This window comes from Ranitomeya variabilis, chromosome 5, assembly GCF_051348905.1.
Source record: "Ranitomeya variabilis isolate aRanVar5 chromosome 5, aRanVar5.hap1, whole genome shotgun sequence".
Lineage (NCBI taxonomy): Eukaryota > Metazoa > Chordata > Amphibia > Anura > Dendrobatidae > Ranitomeya > Ranitomeya variabilis.
The window spans coordinates 684,257,774-684,270,970 of NC_135236.1; the positions used below are offsets into that span (position 1 = coordinate 684,257,774).

The 13,197-nt window shown below is 51.9% G+C and overlaps 1 pseudogene; it reads right to left on the reverse strand.

The window, feature by feature from the left end:
- LOC143773515 (uncharacterized) overlaps positions 1-475 on the reverse strand; it is a 28,658-nt pseudogene extending 28,183 nt beyond the window's left edge.
- Between the last annotated feature and the right edge of the window lie 12,722 nt (positions 476-13,197).

Consider the following 13,197-nt stretch of genomic DNA (forward strand, 5'->3'; position numbering starts at 1 on the left):
CGACCCGGCGACCCTGCCAATCCAGAGATGCTGTCGACCAGGTGACCCTGCTGATCTGGAGACCCTGCCGACCCCGAGACGCTGCCGACCTGGAGACGCTGCCGACGTGGTGACGCTGCCGACCTGGTGACGCTGCCGACCTGGAGACGCTGCTGACATGGAGACGCTGCTGACCTGGAGAGGCTGCTGACCTGGAGAGGCTGCCGACCTGGAGACGCTGCCGACGTGGTGACGCTGCCGACCTGGTGACGCTGCCGACCTGGAGAGGCTGCCGACCTGGAGACGCTGCTGACATGGAGACGCTGCTGACCTGGAGACGCTGCTGACCTGGAGACGCTGCTGACCTGGAGAGGCTGCTGACCTGGAGACGCTGCTGACCTGGAGACGCTGCTGACCTGGAGACGCTGCTGACCTGGAGACGCTGCTGACAGGTCGGTCCTCTTTGGTCTTGGTATAATTCCAGTGTTATAACCATGGTATATAGAGAGAAAACATCTAAAGTTACCACACGGAGCAGATAAGCGACACCTGCCATCATCATTTACTCCTGGTCACTTACAAGGCCACAGTTCACACATCGCTTTCTGGAGACGACTGTTAAACATTTGTATATAAAATGAAAAAGAAAAAGCTGAATATTCTCATCATTGTAACAAATACAAAATAACACAAAATGAAATAGACATAGGGAAGTAAAACACACGATGGGGAAGGAAATAAAGTGAATGAGCGCAGGGTGCACAAGTCATAAAGATGTGAGGAGGCAGCAGGCGGCCCCCGCTCTCCTGGACGGACCCCAGTGTCCCCGAGCAGAGTCCCGTAGGACCTCTAGATAATCATAGATGGTGGACAGTTGTCATTTCATCAGGCCCCTGGATGTGGTGAAAATGGAGCTCAGAGCGTCACTGCACACTGACACACTAACATCAGGACACTGTGCCGCTACTCTGACAACTGCAACAATGTAACCAGTGAGGAAGACTCCACCCACTACAGATAAACCACACCCACTTTTCTCGCCAATCTTTAAGAGGAGCAAAATTAAAGCAAATTATTCTGCAGATATGGTGAGAACCAGCTCTGGGGCCCAGCAGCCATCCCCCCGTGATATGTGCCAGCTCTGGGGCCCAGCAGCCATCCCCCCGTGATATGTGCCAGCTCTGGGGTGCAGCAGCCATCCCCCCGTGATATGTGCCAGCTCTGGGGCCCAGCAGCCATCCCCCGTGATATGTGCCAGCTCTGGGGCCCAGCAGCCATCCCCCCGTGATATGTGCCAGCTCTGGGGCCCAGCAGCCATCCCCCCGTGATATGTGCCAGCTCTGGGGCCCAGCAGCCATCCCCCGTGTTACGTGCCAGCCTTGGGGCCCAGCAGCCATCACCCGTGATATGTGCCAGCTCTGGGGACCAGCAGCCATTCCCCCATGATATGTGCCAGCTCTGGGGCCCAGCAGCCATCCCCCCATGATATGTGCCAGCTCTGGGGACCAGCAGCCATCCCCCCGTGATATGTGCCAGCTCTGGGGCCCAGCAGCCATCCCTCCGTGATATGTGCCAGCTCTGGGGCCCAGCAGCCATCCCCTGTGATATGTGCCAGCTCTGGGGCCCAGCAGCCATCCCCCCGTGATACAGTATGTGCCAGCTCTGGGGCCCAGCAGCCATCCCCCCGTGATATGTGCCAGCTCTGGGCCCAGCAGCCATCCCCCGTGATATGTGCCAGCTCTGGGGCCCAGCAGCCATCCCCTGTGATATGTGCCAGCTCTGGGGCCCAGCAGCCATACCCCCGTGATATGTGCCAGCTCTGGGGCACAGCAGCCATCACCCGTGATATGTGCCAGCTCTGGGGACCAGCAGCCATTCCCCCATGATATGTGCCAGCTCTGGGGCCCAGCAGTCATCCCCCCGTGATATGTGCCAGCTCTGGGGCCCAGCAGCCATCCCCCCGTGATACAGTATGTGCCAGCTCTGGGGACCAGCAGCCATCCCCCCGTGATATGTGCCAGCTCTGGGGCCCAGCAGCCATCCCCCCGTGATATGTGCCAGCTCTGGGGCCCAGCAGCCATCACCCGTGATATGTGCCAGCTCTGGGGCCCAGCAGCCATTCCCCCATGATGTGCCAGCTCTGGGGCCCAGCAGCCATCCCCCCGTGTTATGTGCCAGCTCTGGGGCCCAGCAGCCATCCCCCCGTGATATGTGCCAGCTCTGGGGCCCAGCAGCCATCCCCCTGATATGTGCCAGCTCTGGGGTGCAGCAGCCATCCCCCCGTGATATGTGCCAGCTCTGGGGCCCAGCAGCCATCCCCCGTGATATGTGCCAGCTCTTGGGCCCAGCAGCCATCCCCCCATGTTATGTGCCAGCTCTGGGGCCCGGCAGCCATCCCCCATGATATGTGCCAGCTCTGGGGCCCAGCAGCCATCCCCCCGTGATATGTGCCAGCTCTGGGGCCCAGCAGCCATCCCCCCGTAATACAGTATGTGCCAGCTCTGGGGCCCAGCAGCCATCCCCCTGATATGTGCCAGCTCTGGGGTACAGCAGCCATCCCCGCGTGATATGTGCCAGCTCTGGGGCCCAGCAGCCATCCCCCCATGTTATGTGCCTGCTCTGGGGCCCGGCAGCCATCCCCCATGATATGTGCCAGCTCTGGGGCCCGGCAGCCATCCCCCCGTGATATGTGCCAGCTCTGGGGTGCAGCAGCCATACCCCCGTAATATGTGCCAGCTCTGGGGCCCAGCAGTCATCCCCCGTGATATGTGCCAGCTCTGGGGCCCAGCAGCCATCCCCCCGTGATATGTGCCAGCTCTGGGGTGCAGCAGCCATCCCCCCGTGATATGTGCCAGCTCTGGGGCCCAGCAGCCATCCCCCCGTGATATGTGCCAGCTCTGGGGCCCAGCAGTCATCCCCCGTGATATGTGCCAGCTCTGGGGTGCAGCAGCCATCCCCCGTGATATGTGCCAGCTCTGGGGCCCAGCAGCCATCCCCCCATGTTATGTGCCAGCTCTAGGGCCCAGCAGCCATCCCCCCCGTGATATGTGCCAGCTCTGGGGCCCAGCAGCCATCCCCCGTGATATGTGCCAGCTCTGGGGCCCAGCAGCCATCCCCCCGTGATATGTGCCAGCTCTGGGGTGCAGCAGCCATCCCCCAGTGATATGTGCCAGCTCTGGGGCCCAGCAGCCATCCCCCTGTGATATGTGCCAGCTCTGGGGCCCAGCAGCCATCCCCCCGTGATATGTGCCAGCTCTGGGGTGCAGCAGCCATCCCCCAGTGATATGTGCCAGCTCTGGGGCCCAGCAGCCATCCCCCAGTGATATGTGCCAGCTCTGGGGCCCAGCAGCCATCCCCCCGTGATACAGTATGTGCCAGCTCTGGGGCCCAGCAGCCATCCCCCCATGTTATGTGCCAGCTCTGGGGCCCAGCAGCCATCCCCCCGTGTTATGTGCCAGCTCTGGGGCCCAGCAGCCATACCCCCGTGATATGTGCCAGCTCTGGGGCCCAGCAGCCATCCCCCCGTGATATGTGCCAGCTCTGGGGTGCAGCAGCCATCCCCCTGTGTTATTTGCCAGCTCTGGGGCCCAGCAGCCATCCCCCCGTGATATGTGCCAGCTCTGGGGTGCAGCAGCCATCCCCCCATGTTATGTGCCAGCTCTGGGGCCCAGCAACCATCCCCCCGTGATACAGTATGTGCCAGCTCTGGGGCCCAGCAGCCATCCCCCCGTGATATGTGCCAGCTCTGGGGCCCAGCAGCCATCCCCCCGTAATACAGTATGTGCCAGCTCTGGGGCCCAGCAGCCATCCCCCCGTGATATGTGCCAGCTCTGGGGTGCAGCAGCCATTCCCCCGTGTTATGTGCCAGCTCTGGGGTGCAGCAGCCACCCCCCCGTGTTATGTGCCAGCTCTGGGGCCCAGCAGCCATCCCCCCGTGATATGTGCCAGCTCTGGGGCCCAGCAGCCATCCCCCTGATATGTGCCAGCTCTGGGGTGCAGCAGCCACCCCCCCGTGTTATGTGCCAGCTCTGGGGCCCAGCAGCCACCCCCCCGTGTTATGTGCCAGCTCTGGGGCCCGGCAGCCATCCCCCCGTGATATGTGCCAGCTCTGGGGCCCAGCAGCCATCCCCCGTGATATGTGCCAGCTCTTGGGCCCAGCAGCCATCCCCCCATGTTATGTGCCAGCTCTGGGGCCCGGCAGCCATCCCCCATGATATGTGCCAGCTCTGGGGCCCAGCAGCCATCCCCCCGTGATATGTGCCAGCTCTGGGGCCCAGCAGCCATCCCCCGTGATATGTGCCAGCTCTGGGGCCCAGCAGCCATCCCCCCGTGATATGTGCCAGCTCTGGGGCCCAGCAGCCATCCCCCCGTAATACAGTATGTGCCAGCTCTGGGGCCCAGCAGCCATCCCCCTGATATGTGCCAGCTCTGGGGTACAGCAGCCATCCCCGCGTGATATGTGCCAGCTCTGGGGCCCAGCAGCCATCCCCCCATGTTATGTGCCTGCTCTGGGGCCCGGCAGCCATCCCCCATGATATGTGCCAGCTCTGGGGCCCGGCAGCCATCCCCCCGTGATATGTGCCAGCTCTGGGGTGCAGCAGCCATACCCCCGTAATATGTGCCAGCTCTGGGGCCCAGCAGTCATCCCCCGTGATATGTGCCAGCTCTGGGGCCCAGCAGCCATCCCCCCGTGATATGTGCCAGCTCTGGGGTGCAGCAGCCATCCCCCCGTGATATGTGCCAGCTCTGGGGCCCAGCAGCCATCCCCCCGTGATATGTGCCAGCTCTGGGGCCCAGCAGTCATCCCCCGTGATATGTGCCAGCTCTGGGGTGCAGCAGCCATCCCCCGTGATATGTGCCAGCTCTGGGGCCCAGCAGCCATCCCCCGTGATATGTGCCAGCTCTAGGGCCCAGCAGCCATCCCCCGTGATATGTGCCAGCTCTGGGGCCCGGCAGCCATCCCCCGTGATATTTGCCAGCTCTGGGGCCCAGCAGCCATCCCCCCGTGATATGTGCCAGCTCTGGGGTGCAGCAGCCATCCCCCAGTGATATGTGCCAGCTCTGGGGCCCAGCAGCCATCCCCCCATGTTATGTGCCAGCTCTGGGGCCCAGCAGCCATCCCCCCGTGATATGTGCCAGCTCTGGGGCCCAGCAGCCATCCCCCCATGTTATGTGCCAGCTCTGGGGCCCAGCAGCCATCCCCCCCGTGATATGTGCCAGCTCTGGGGCCCAGCAGCCATCCCCCATGATATGTGCCAGCTCTGGGGCCCAGCAGCCATCCCCCCGTGATATGTGCCAGCTCTGGGGTGCAGCAGCCATCCCCCAGTGATATGTGCCAGCTCTGGGGCCCAGCAGCCATCCCCCCATGTTATGTGCCAGCTCTGGGGCCCAGCAGCCATCCCCCCGTGATATGTGCCAGCTCTGGGGCCCAGCAGCCATCCCCCCATGTTATGTGCCAGCTCTGGGGCCCAGCAGCCATCCCCCCCGTGATATGTGCCAGCTCTGGGGCCCAGCAGCCATCCCCCATGATATGTGCCAGCTCTGGGGCCCAGCAGCCATCCCCCCGTGATATGTGCCAGCTCTGGGGCCCAGCAGCCATCCCCCGTGATATGTGCCAGCTCTGGGGCCCAGCAGCCATCCCCCTGTGATATGTGCCAGCTCTGGGGCCCAGCAGCCATCCCCCCGTGATATGTGCCAGCTCTGGGGTGCAGCAGCCATCCCCCAGTGATATGTGCCAGCTCTGGGGCCCAGCAGCCATCCCCCAGTGATATGTGCCAGCTCTGGGGCCCAGCAGCCATCCCCCCGTGATACAGTATGTGCCAGCTCTGGGGCCCAGCAGCCATCCCCCCATGTTATGTGCCAGCTCTGGGGCCCAGCAGCCATCCCCCCGTGTTATGTGCCAGCTCTGGGGCCCAGCAGCCATACCCCCGTGATATGTGCCAGCTCTGGGGCCCAGCAGCCATCCCCCGTGATATGTGCCAGCTCTGGGGTGCAGCAGCCATCCCCCTGTGTTATTTGCCAGCTCTGGGGCCCAGCAGCCATCCCCCCGTGATATGTGCCAGCTCTGGGGTGCAGCAGCCATCCCCCCATGTTATGTGCCAGCTCTGGGGCCCAGCAACCATCCCCCCGTGATACAGTATGTGCCAGCTCTGGGGCCCAGCAGCCATCCCCCCGTGATATGTGCCAGCTCTGGGGCCCAGCAGCCATCCCCCCGTAATACAGTATGTGCCAGCTCTGGGGCCCAGCAGCCATCCCCCCGTGATATGTGCCAGCTCTGGGGTGCAGCAGCCATTCCCCCGTGTTATGTGCCAGCTCTGGGGTGCAGCAGCCACCCCCCCGTGTTATGTGCCAGCTCTGGGGCCCAGCAGCCATCCCCCCGTGATATGTGCCAGCTCTGGGGTGCAGCAGCCATTCCCCCGTGTTATGTGCCAGCTCTGGGGCGCAGCAGCCACCCCCCCGTGTTATGTGCCAGCTCTGGGGCCCAGCAGCCACCCCCCCGTGTTATGTGCCAGCTCTGGGGCCCGGCAGCCATCCCCCATGATACGTGCCAGCCGTGCCCCCGCACTATAGGTGGCAGCACATACAGGCTCCCCGTGCCCTCCTTACCTGGCGCCAGGCACAGACTGACAGAATATTATTATATTACAATATCTTTACTGGAGTTTCCCTGGAAGTGACGACACGACCAACAAAGAGGGTCAGACCCTGAACCAGCAGGCAGTGCTGCAGTGTAAAGCATCAGGTGTATTTCAGAGATCAGAAGACTCGGAACTTCACTGATTAATAGTGTGATCAAATAAAGTAGAGCTGCAGTGTAAAGCAGAGAGGAGCAGAGTTGTAGCCTGAGCCTGAGAGGAGACATGAGGTGAGGAGTGCGGCTGCCGGGGATCAGCTAGTGGGCGAGTATCAGAGGGGCGACTATAGGGGACACGAGCGGTACTCCTCACTCTAAATAGCGGCACATGTACCGCGGCGCAGAACAATGCAAGAACCATCGCTAACATCCTAATCACTATGTATCACTACAGCTCAAAACATTTAGAGTGACGCGGACCCCTCGCCCACCTCGCCCCCCGTCCTGCACTTCTCAATGGTTTGCCTGTTATTTCACCGGTCTGCTCCATATAATGATTGTATAATGGCGCCCTGTATACAATAGATCCCTGTGTATAATGGATCCCTGTAAATAGTGGATCCCTGTATACAATAGATCCCTGTACATAATGGATCCCTGTATATACTGGAGCTCTGTATATAGTGGATCCCGGTATACAATAGATCCCTGTATATAATGGATCCCTGTATATACTGGAGCTCTGTATATAGTGGATCCCGGTATACAATAGATCCCTGTATATACTGGAGCTCTGTATATAGTGGATCCCGGTATACAATAGATCCCTGTATATAAAGGATCCCTGTATATACTGGAGCTCTGTGTATAATGGATCCCTGTATATACTGGAGCTCTGTGTATAGTGGATCACTGTATATAATGGATCCCTGTATATACTGGAGCTCCGTATATAGTGGATCCCTGTATATACTGGAGCTCTGTATATAGTGGATCCCGGTATACAATAGATCCCTGTATATACTGGAGCTCTGTATATAGTGGATTGCGGTATTCAATAGATCCCTGTATATACTGGAGCTCTGTATATAGTGGATCCCGGTATACAATAGATCCCTATATATATACTGGAGCTCTGTATATAGTGGATCCCGGTATAAAATAGATCCCTGTATATACTGGAGCTCTGTATATAGTGGATCCCGGTATACAATAGATCCCTGTATATAAAGGATCCCTGTATATACTGGAGCTCTGTGTATAGTGGATCCCGGTATACAATAGATCCCTGTATATACTGGAGCTCTGTATATAGTGGATCCCGGTATACAATAGATCCCTATATATATACTGGAGCTCTGTATATAGTGGATCCCGGTATAAAATAGATCCCTGTATATACTGGAGCTCTGTATATAGTGGATCCCGGTATACAATAGATCCCTGTATATAAAGGATCCCTGTATATACTGGAGCTCTGTGTATAGTGGATCACTGTATATAATGGATCCCTGTATATACTGGAGCTCCGTATATAGTGGATCCCTGTATATACTGGAGCTCTGTATAGAGTGGATCCCGATATACAATAGATCCCTATATATATACTGGAGCTCTGTATATAGTGGATCCCGGTACAAAATAGATCCCTGTATATACTGGAGCTCTGTATATAGTGGATCCCGGTATACATTAGATCCCTGCATATAAAGGATCCCTGTATATACTGGAGCTCTGTGTATAGTGGATCACTGTATATAATGGATCCCTGTATATACTGGAGCTCCGTATATAGTGGATCCCTGTATATACTGGAGCTCCGTATATAGTGGATCCCTGTATATACTGGAGCTCTGTATATAGTGGATCCCGGTATACAATAGATCCCTGTATATACTGGAGCTCTGTATATAGTGGATCCCGGTATTCAATAGATCCCTATATATATACTGGAGCTCTGTATATAGTGGATCCCGGTATAAAATAGATCCCTGCATATACTGGAGCTCTGTATATAGTGGATCCCGGTATACAATAGATCCCTGTATATGAAGTATCCCTGTATATACTGGAGCTGTGTATAGTGGATCACTGTATATAATGGATCCCTGTATATACTGGAGCTCCGTATATAGTGGATCCCTGTATATACTGGAGCTCTGTATATAGTGGATCCCGGTATACAATAGATCCCTGTATATACTGGAGCTCTGTATATAGTGGATCGCGGTATTCAATAGATCCCTGTATATAGTGGATCCCGGTATACAATAGATCCCTGTATATACTGGAGCTCTGTATATAGTGGATCCCTATATATACTGGAACTCTGTATATAGTGGATCCCTGTATACAATAGATCCCTGTATATACTGGAGCTCTGTATATAGTGGATCCCGGTATACAATAGATCCCTGTATATACTGGAGCTCTGTATATAGTGGATCCCTGTATACAATAGATCCCTGTATATAATGGATCCCTGTATATACTGGAGCTCTGTATATAGTGGATCCCGGTATACAATAGATCCCTGTATATACTGGAGCTCTGTATATAGTGGATCCCTGTATATTATTGATCCCTGTATATACTGGAGATCTGTACATAGTGGATTCCTGTATACAATAGATCCCTGTATATAATGAATCCCTGTATACACTGGAGCTCTGTATATAGTGGATCCCTGTATACAATAGATCCCTGTAAATACTGGAGCTCTGTAAATAGTGGATCCCAGTATACAATAGATCCCTGCATATAATGGATCCCTGTAAATACTGGAGCTCTGTATATAGTGCATCCCTGTATACAATAGATTCCTGCATATAATGGATCCTTGTAAATGCTGGTGTTCGGTATATAGTGGATCCCTGTATACAATAGATCCCTGTATAGTGGAGATCTGTATATAGTGGATCCCTGTATACAATGGATCCCTGTATATACTGGAGTTGTTTATAGTGGATCCCTGTATACAATGTATCCCTGTATACAATAGATCCCTGTGTATAATGGATCCATGTATATAGTGGATCCCTGTATACAATAGATCCCTGTATATACTGGAGCTCTGTATATAGTGGATCCCTGTATACAATGGATACCTGTATATACTGGAGCTCTGTACATAGTGGATCCCGGTATACAATAGACCCCTGTATATAATGGATCCCTGTATGTACTGGAGCTCTGTATATAGTGGACCCCTGTATACAATAGATCCCTGTATATAATGGATGCATGTATATACTGGAGCTCTGTATATAGTGGATCACTGTATATAATGGATCCCTGTATATACTGGAGCTCCGTATATAGTGGATCCCTGTATATACTGGAGCTCTGTATATAGTGGATCCCGGTATACAATAGATCCCTGTATATACTGGAGCTCTGTATATAGTGGATTGCGGTATTCAATAGATCCCTGTATATACTGGAGCTCTGTATATAGTGGATCCCGGTATACAATAGATCCCTATATATATACTGGAGCTCTGTATATAGTGGATCCCGGTATAAAATAGATCCCTGTATATACTGGAGCTCTGTATATAGTGGATCCCGGTATACAATAGATCCCTGTATATAAAGGATCCCTGTATATACTGGAGCTCTGTGTATAGTGGATCCCGGTATACAATAGATCCCTGTATATACTGGAGCTCTGTATATAGTGGATCCCGGTATACAATAGATCCCTATATATATATATATACTGGAGCTCTGTATATAGTGGATCCCGGTATAAAATAGATCCCTGTATATACTGGAGCTCTGTATATAGTGGATCCCGGTATACAATAGATCCCTGTATATAAAGGATCCCTGTATATACTGGAGCTCTGTGTATAGTGGATCACTGTATATAATGGATCCCTGTATATACTGGAGCTCCGTATATAGTGGATCCCTGTATATACTGGAGCTCTGTATAGAGTGGATCCCGGTATACAATAGATCCCTATATATATACTGGAGCTCTGTATATAGTGGATCCCGGTACAAAATAGATCCCTGTATATACTGGAGCTCTGTATATAGTGGATCCCGGTATACATTAGATCCCTGCATATAAAGGATCCCTGTATATACTGGAGCTCTGTGTATAGTGGATCACTGTATATAATGGATCCCTGTATATACTGGAGCTCCGTATATAGTGGATCCCTGTATATACTGGAGCTCCGTATATAGTGGATCCCTGTATATACTGGAGCTCTGTATATAGTGGATCCCGGTATACAATAGATCCCTGTATATACTGGAGCTCTGTATATAGTGGATCCCGGTATTCAATAGATCCCTATATATATACTGGAGCTCTGTATATAGTGGATCCCGGTATAAAATAGATCCCTGCATATACTGGAGCTCTGTATATAGTGGATCCCGGTATACAATAGATCCCTGTATATGAAGGATCCCTGTATATACTGGAGCTCTGTGTATAGTGGATCACTGTATATAATGGATCCCTGTATATACTGGAGCTCCGTATATAGTGGATCCCTGTATATACTGGAGCTCTGTATATAGTGGATCCCGGTATACAATAGATCCCTGTATATACTGGAGCTCTGTATATAGTGGATCGCGGTATTCAATAGATCCCTGTATATACTGGAGCTCTGTATATAGTGGATCCCGGTATACAATAGATCCCTGTATATACTGGAGCTCTGTATATAGTGGATCCCTGTATATACTGGAACTCTGTATATAGTGGATCCCTGTATACAATAGATCCCTGTATATAATGGATCCCTGTATATACTGGAGCTCTGTATATAGTGGATCCCGGTATACAATAGATCCCTGTATATACTGGAGCTCTGTATATAGTGGATCCCTGTATACAATAGATCCCTGTATATAATGGATCCCTGTATATACTGAAGCTCTGTATATAGTGGATCCCGGTATACAATAGATCCCTGTATATACTGGAGCTCTGTATATAGTGGATCCCTGTATATTATGGATCCCTGTATATACTGGAGATCTGTACATAGTGGATTCCTGTATACAATAGATCCCTGTATATAATGAATCCCTGTATACACTGGAGCTCTGTATATAGTGGATCCCTGTATACAATAGATCCCTGTATATAATGGATCCCTGTAAATACTGGAGCTCTGTAAATAGTGGATCCCAGTATACAATAGATCCCTGCATATAATGGATCCCTGTAAATACTGGAGCTCTGTATATAGTGCATCCCTGTATACAATAGATCCCTGCATATAATGGATCCTTGTAAATGCTGGTGTTCGGTATATAGTGGATCCCTGTATACAATAGATCCCTGTATAGTGGAGATCTGTATATAGTGGATCCCTGTATACAATGGATCCCTGTATATACTGGAGTTGTTTATAGTGGATCCCTGTATACAATGTATCCCTGTATACAATAGATCCCTGTGTATAATGGATCCCTGTATATAGTGGATCCCTGTATACAATAGATCCCTGTATATACTGGAGCTCTGTATATAGTGGATCCCTGTATACAATGGATACCTGTATATACTGGAGCTCTGTACATAGTGGATCCCGGTATACAATAGACCCCTGTATATAATGGATCCCTGTATGTACTGGAGCTCTGTATATAGTGGACCCCTGTATACAATAGATCCCTGTATATAATGGATGCCTGTATATAGTGGATCCCTGTATACAATAGATCCCTGTATATACTGGAGCTCTGTATATAGTGGATCCCTGTATACAATGGATACCTGTATATACTGGAGCTCTGTACATAGTGGATCCCGGTATACAATAGACCCCTGTATATAATGGATGCCTGTATATACTGGAGCTCTGTATATAGTGGATCACTGTATACAATGGATCCCTGCATACAATAGATCCCTGTATACAATGGATCCCAGTATAAAATAGATCCCTGTATAAACTGGAGCTCTGTATATAGTGGATCCCTGTATACAATAGATCCCTGTGTATAATTTATCCCTGTATATAGTGGATCCCTGTATACAATATATCCCTGTATACATTAGATCCCTTTATATAATGGATCCCTGTATATACTGGAGCTCTGTATATAGTGGATCCCTGTATACAATGGATCCTTGTATACAATAGATCACTGTGTATAACGGATGCATTTATTTAGTGGATCCCTGTATACAATAGATCCCTGTATATACTGGAGCTCTGTATATAGTGGATCCCGGTATAAAATAGATCCCTGTATATACTGGAGCTCTGTATATAGTGGATCCCTGCATATACGGGAACTCTATATATAGTGTATCCCTGTAAATAATGGATCCCTGTATATACTGGAGCTCTGTATATAGTGGGTCCCTGTATACAATAGATCTCTGTATATAATGGATCCCTGTATATACTGGAGATCTGAATATAGTGGATCCCTGTATACAATAGATCCCTGTATATACTGGAGCTCTGTATATAGTGGTTCCCTGTATACAATAGATCCCTGTATATAATGGATCCCTGTATATACTGGAGCTCTGTATATAGTGGATCCCAGTATACAATAGATCCCTGTATATACTGGAGCTCTGTATACAGTGGATCCCGGTATACAATAGATCCCTGTATATAATGGATCCCTGTATATACTGGAGCTCTGTATAT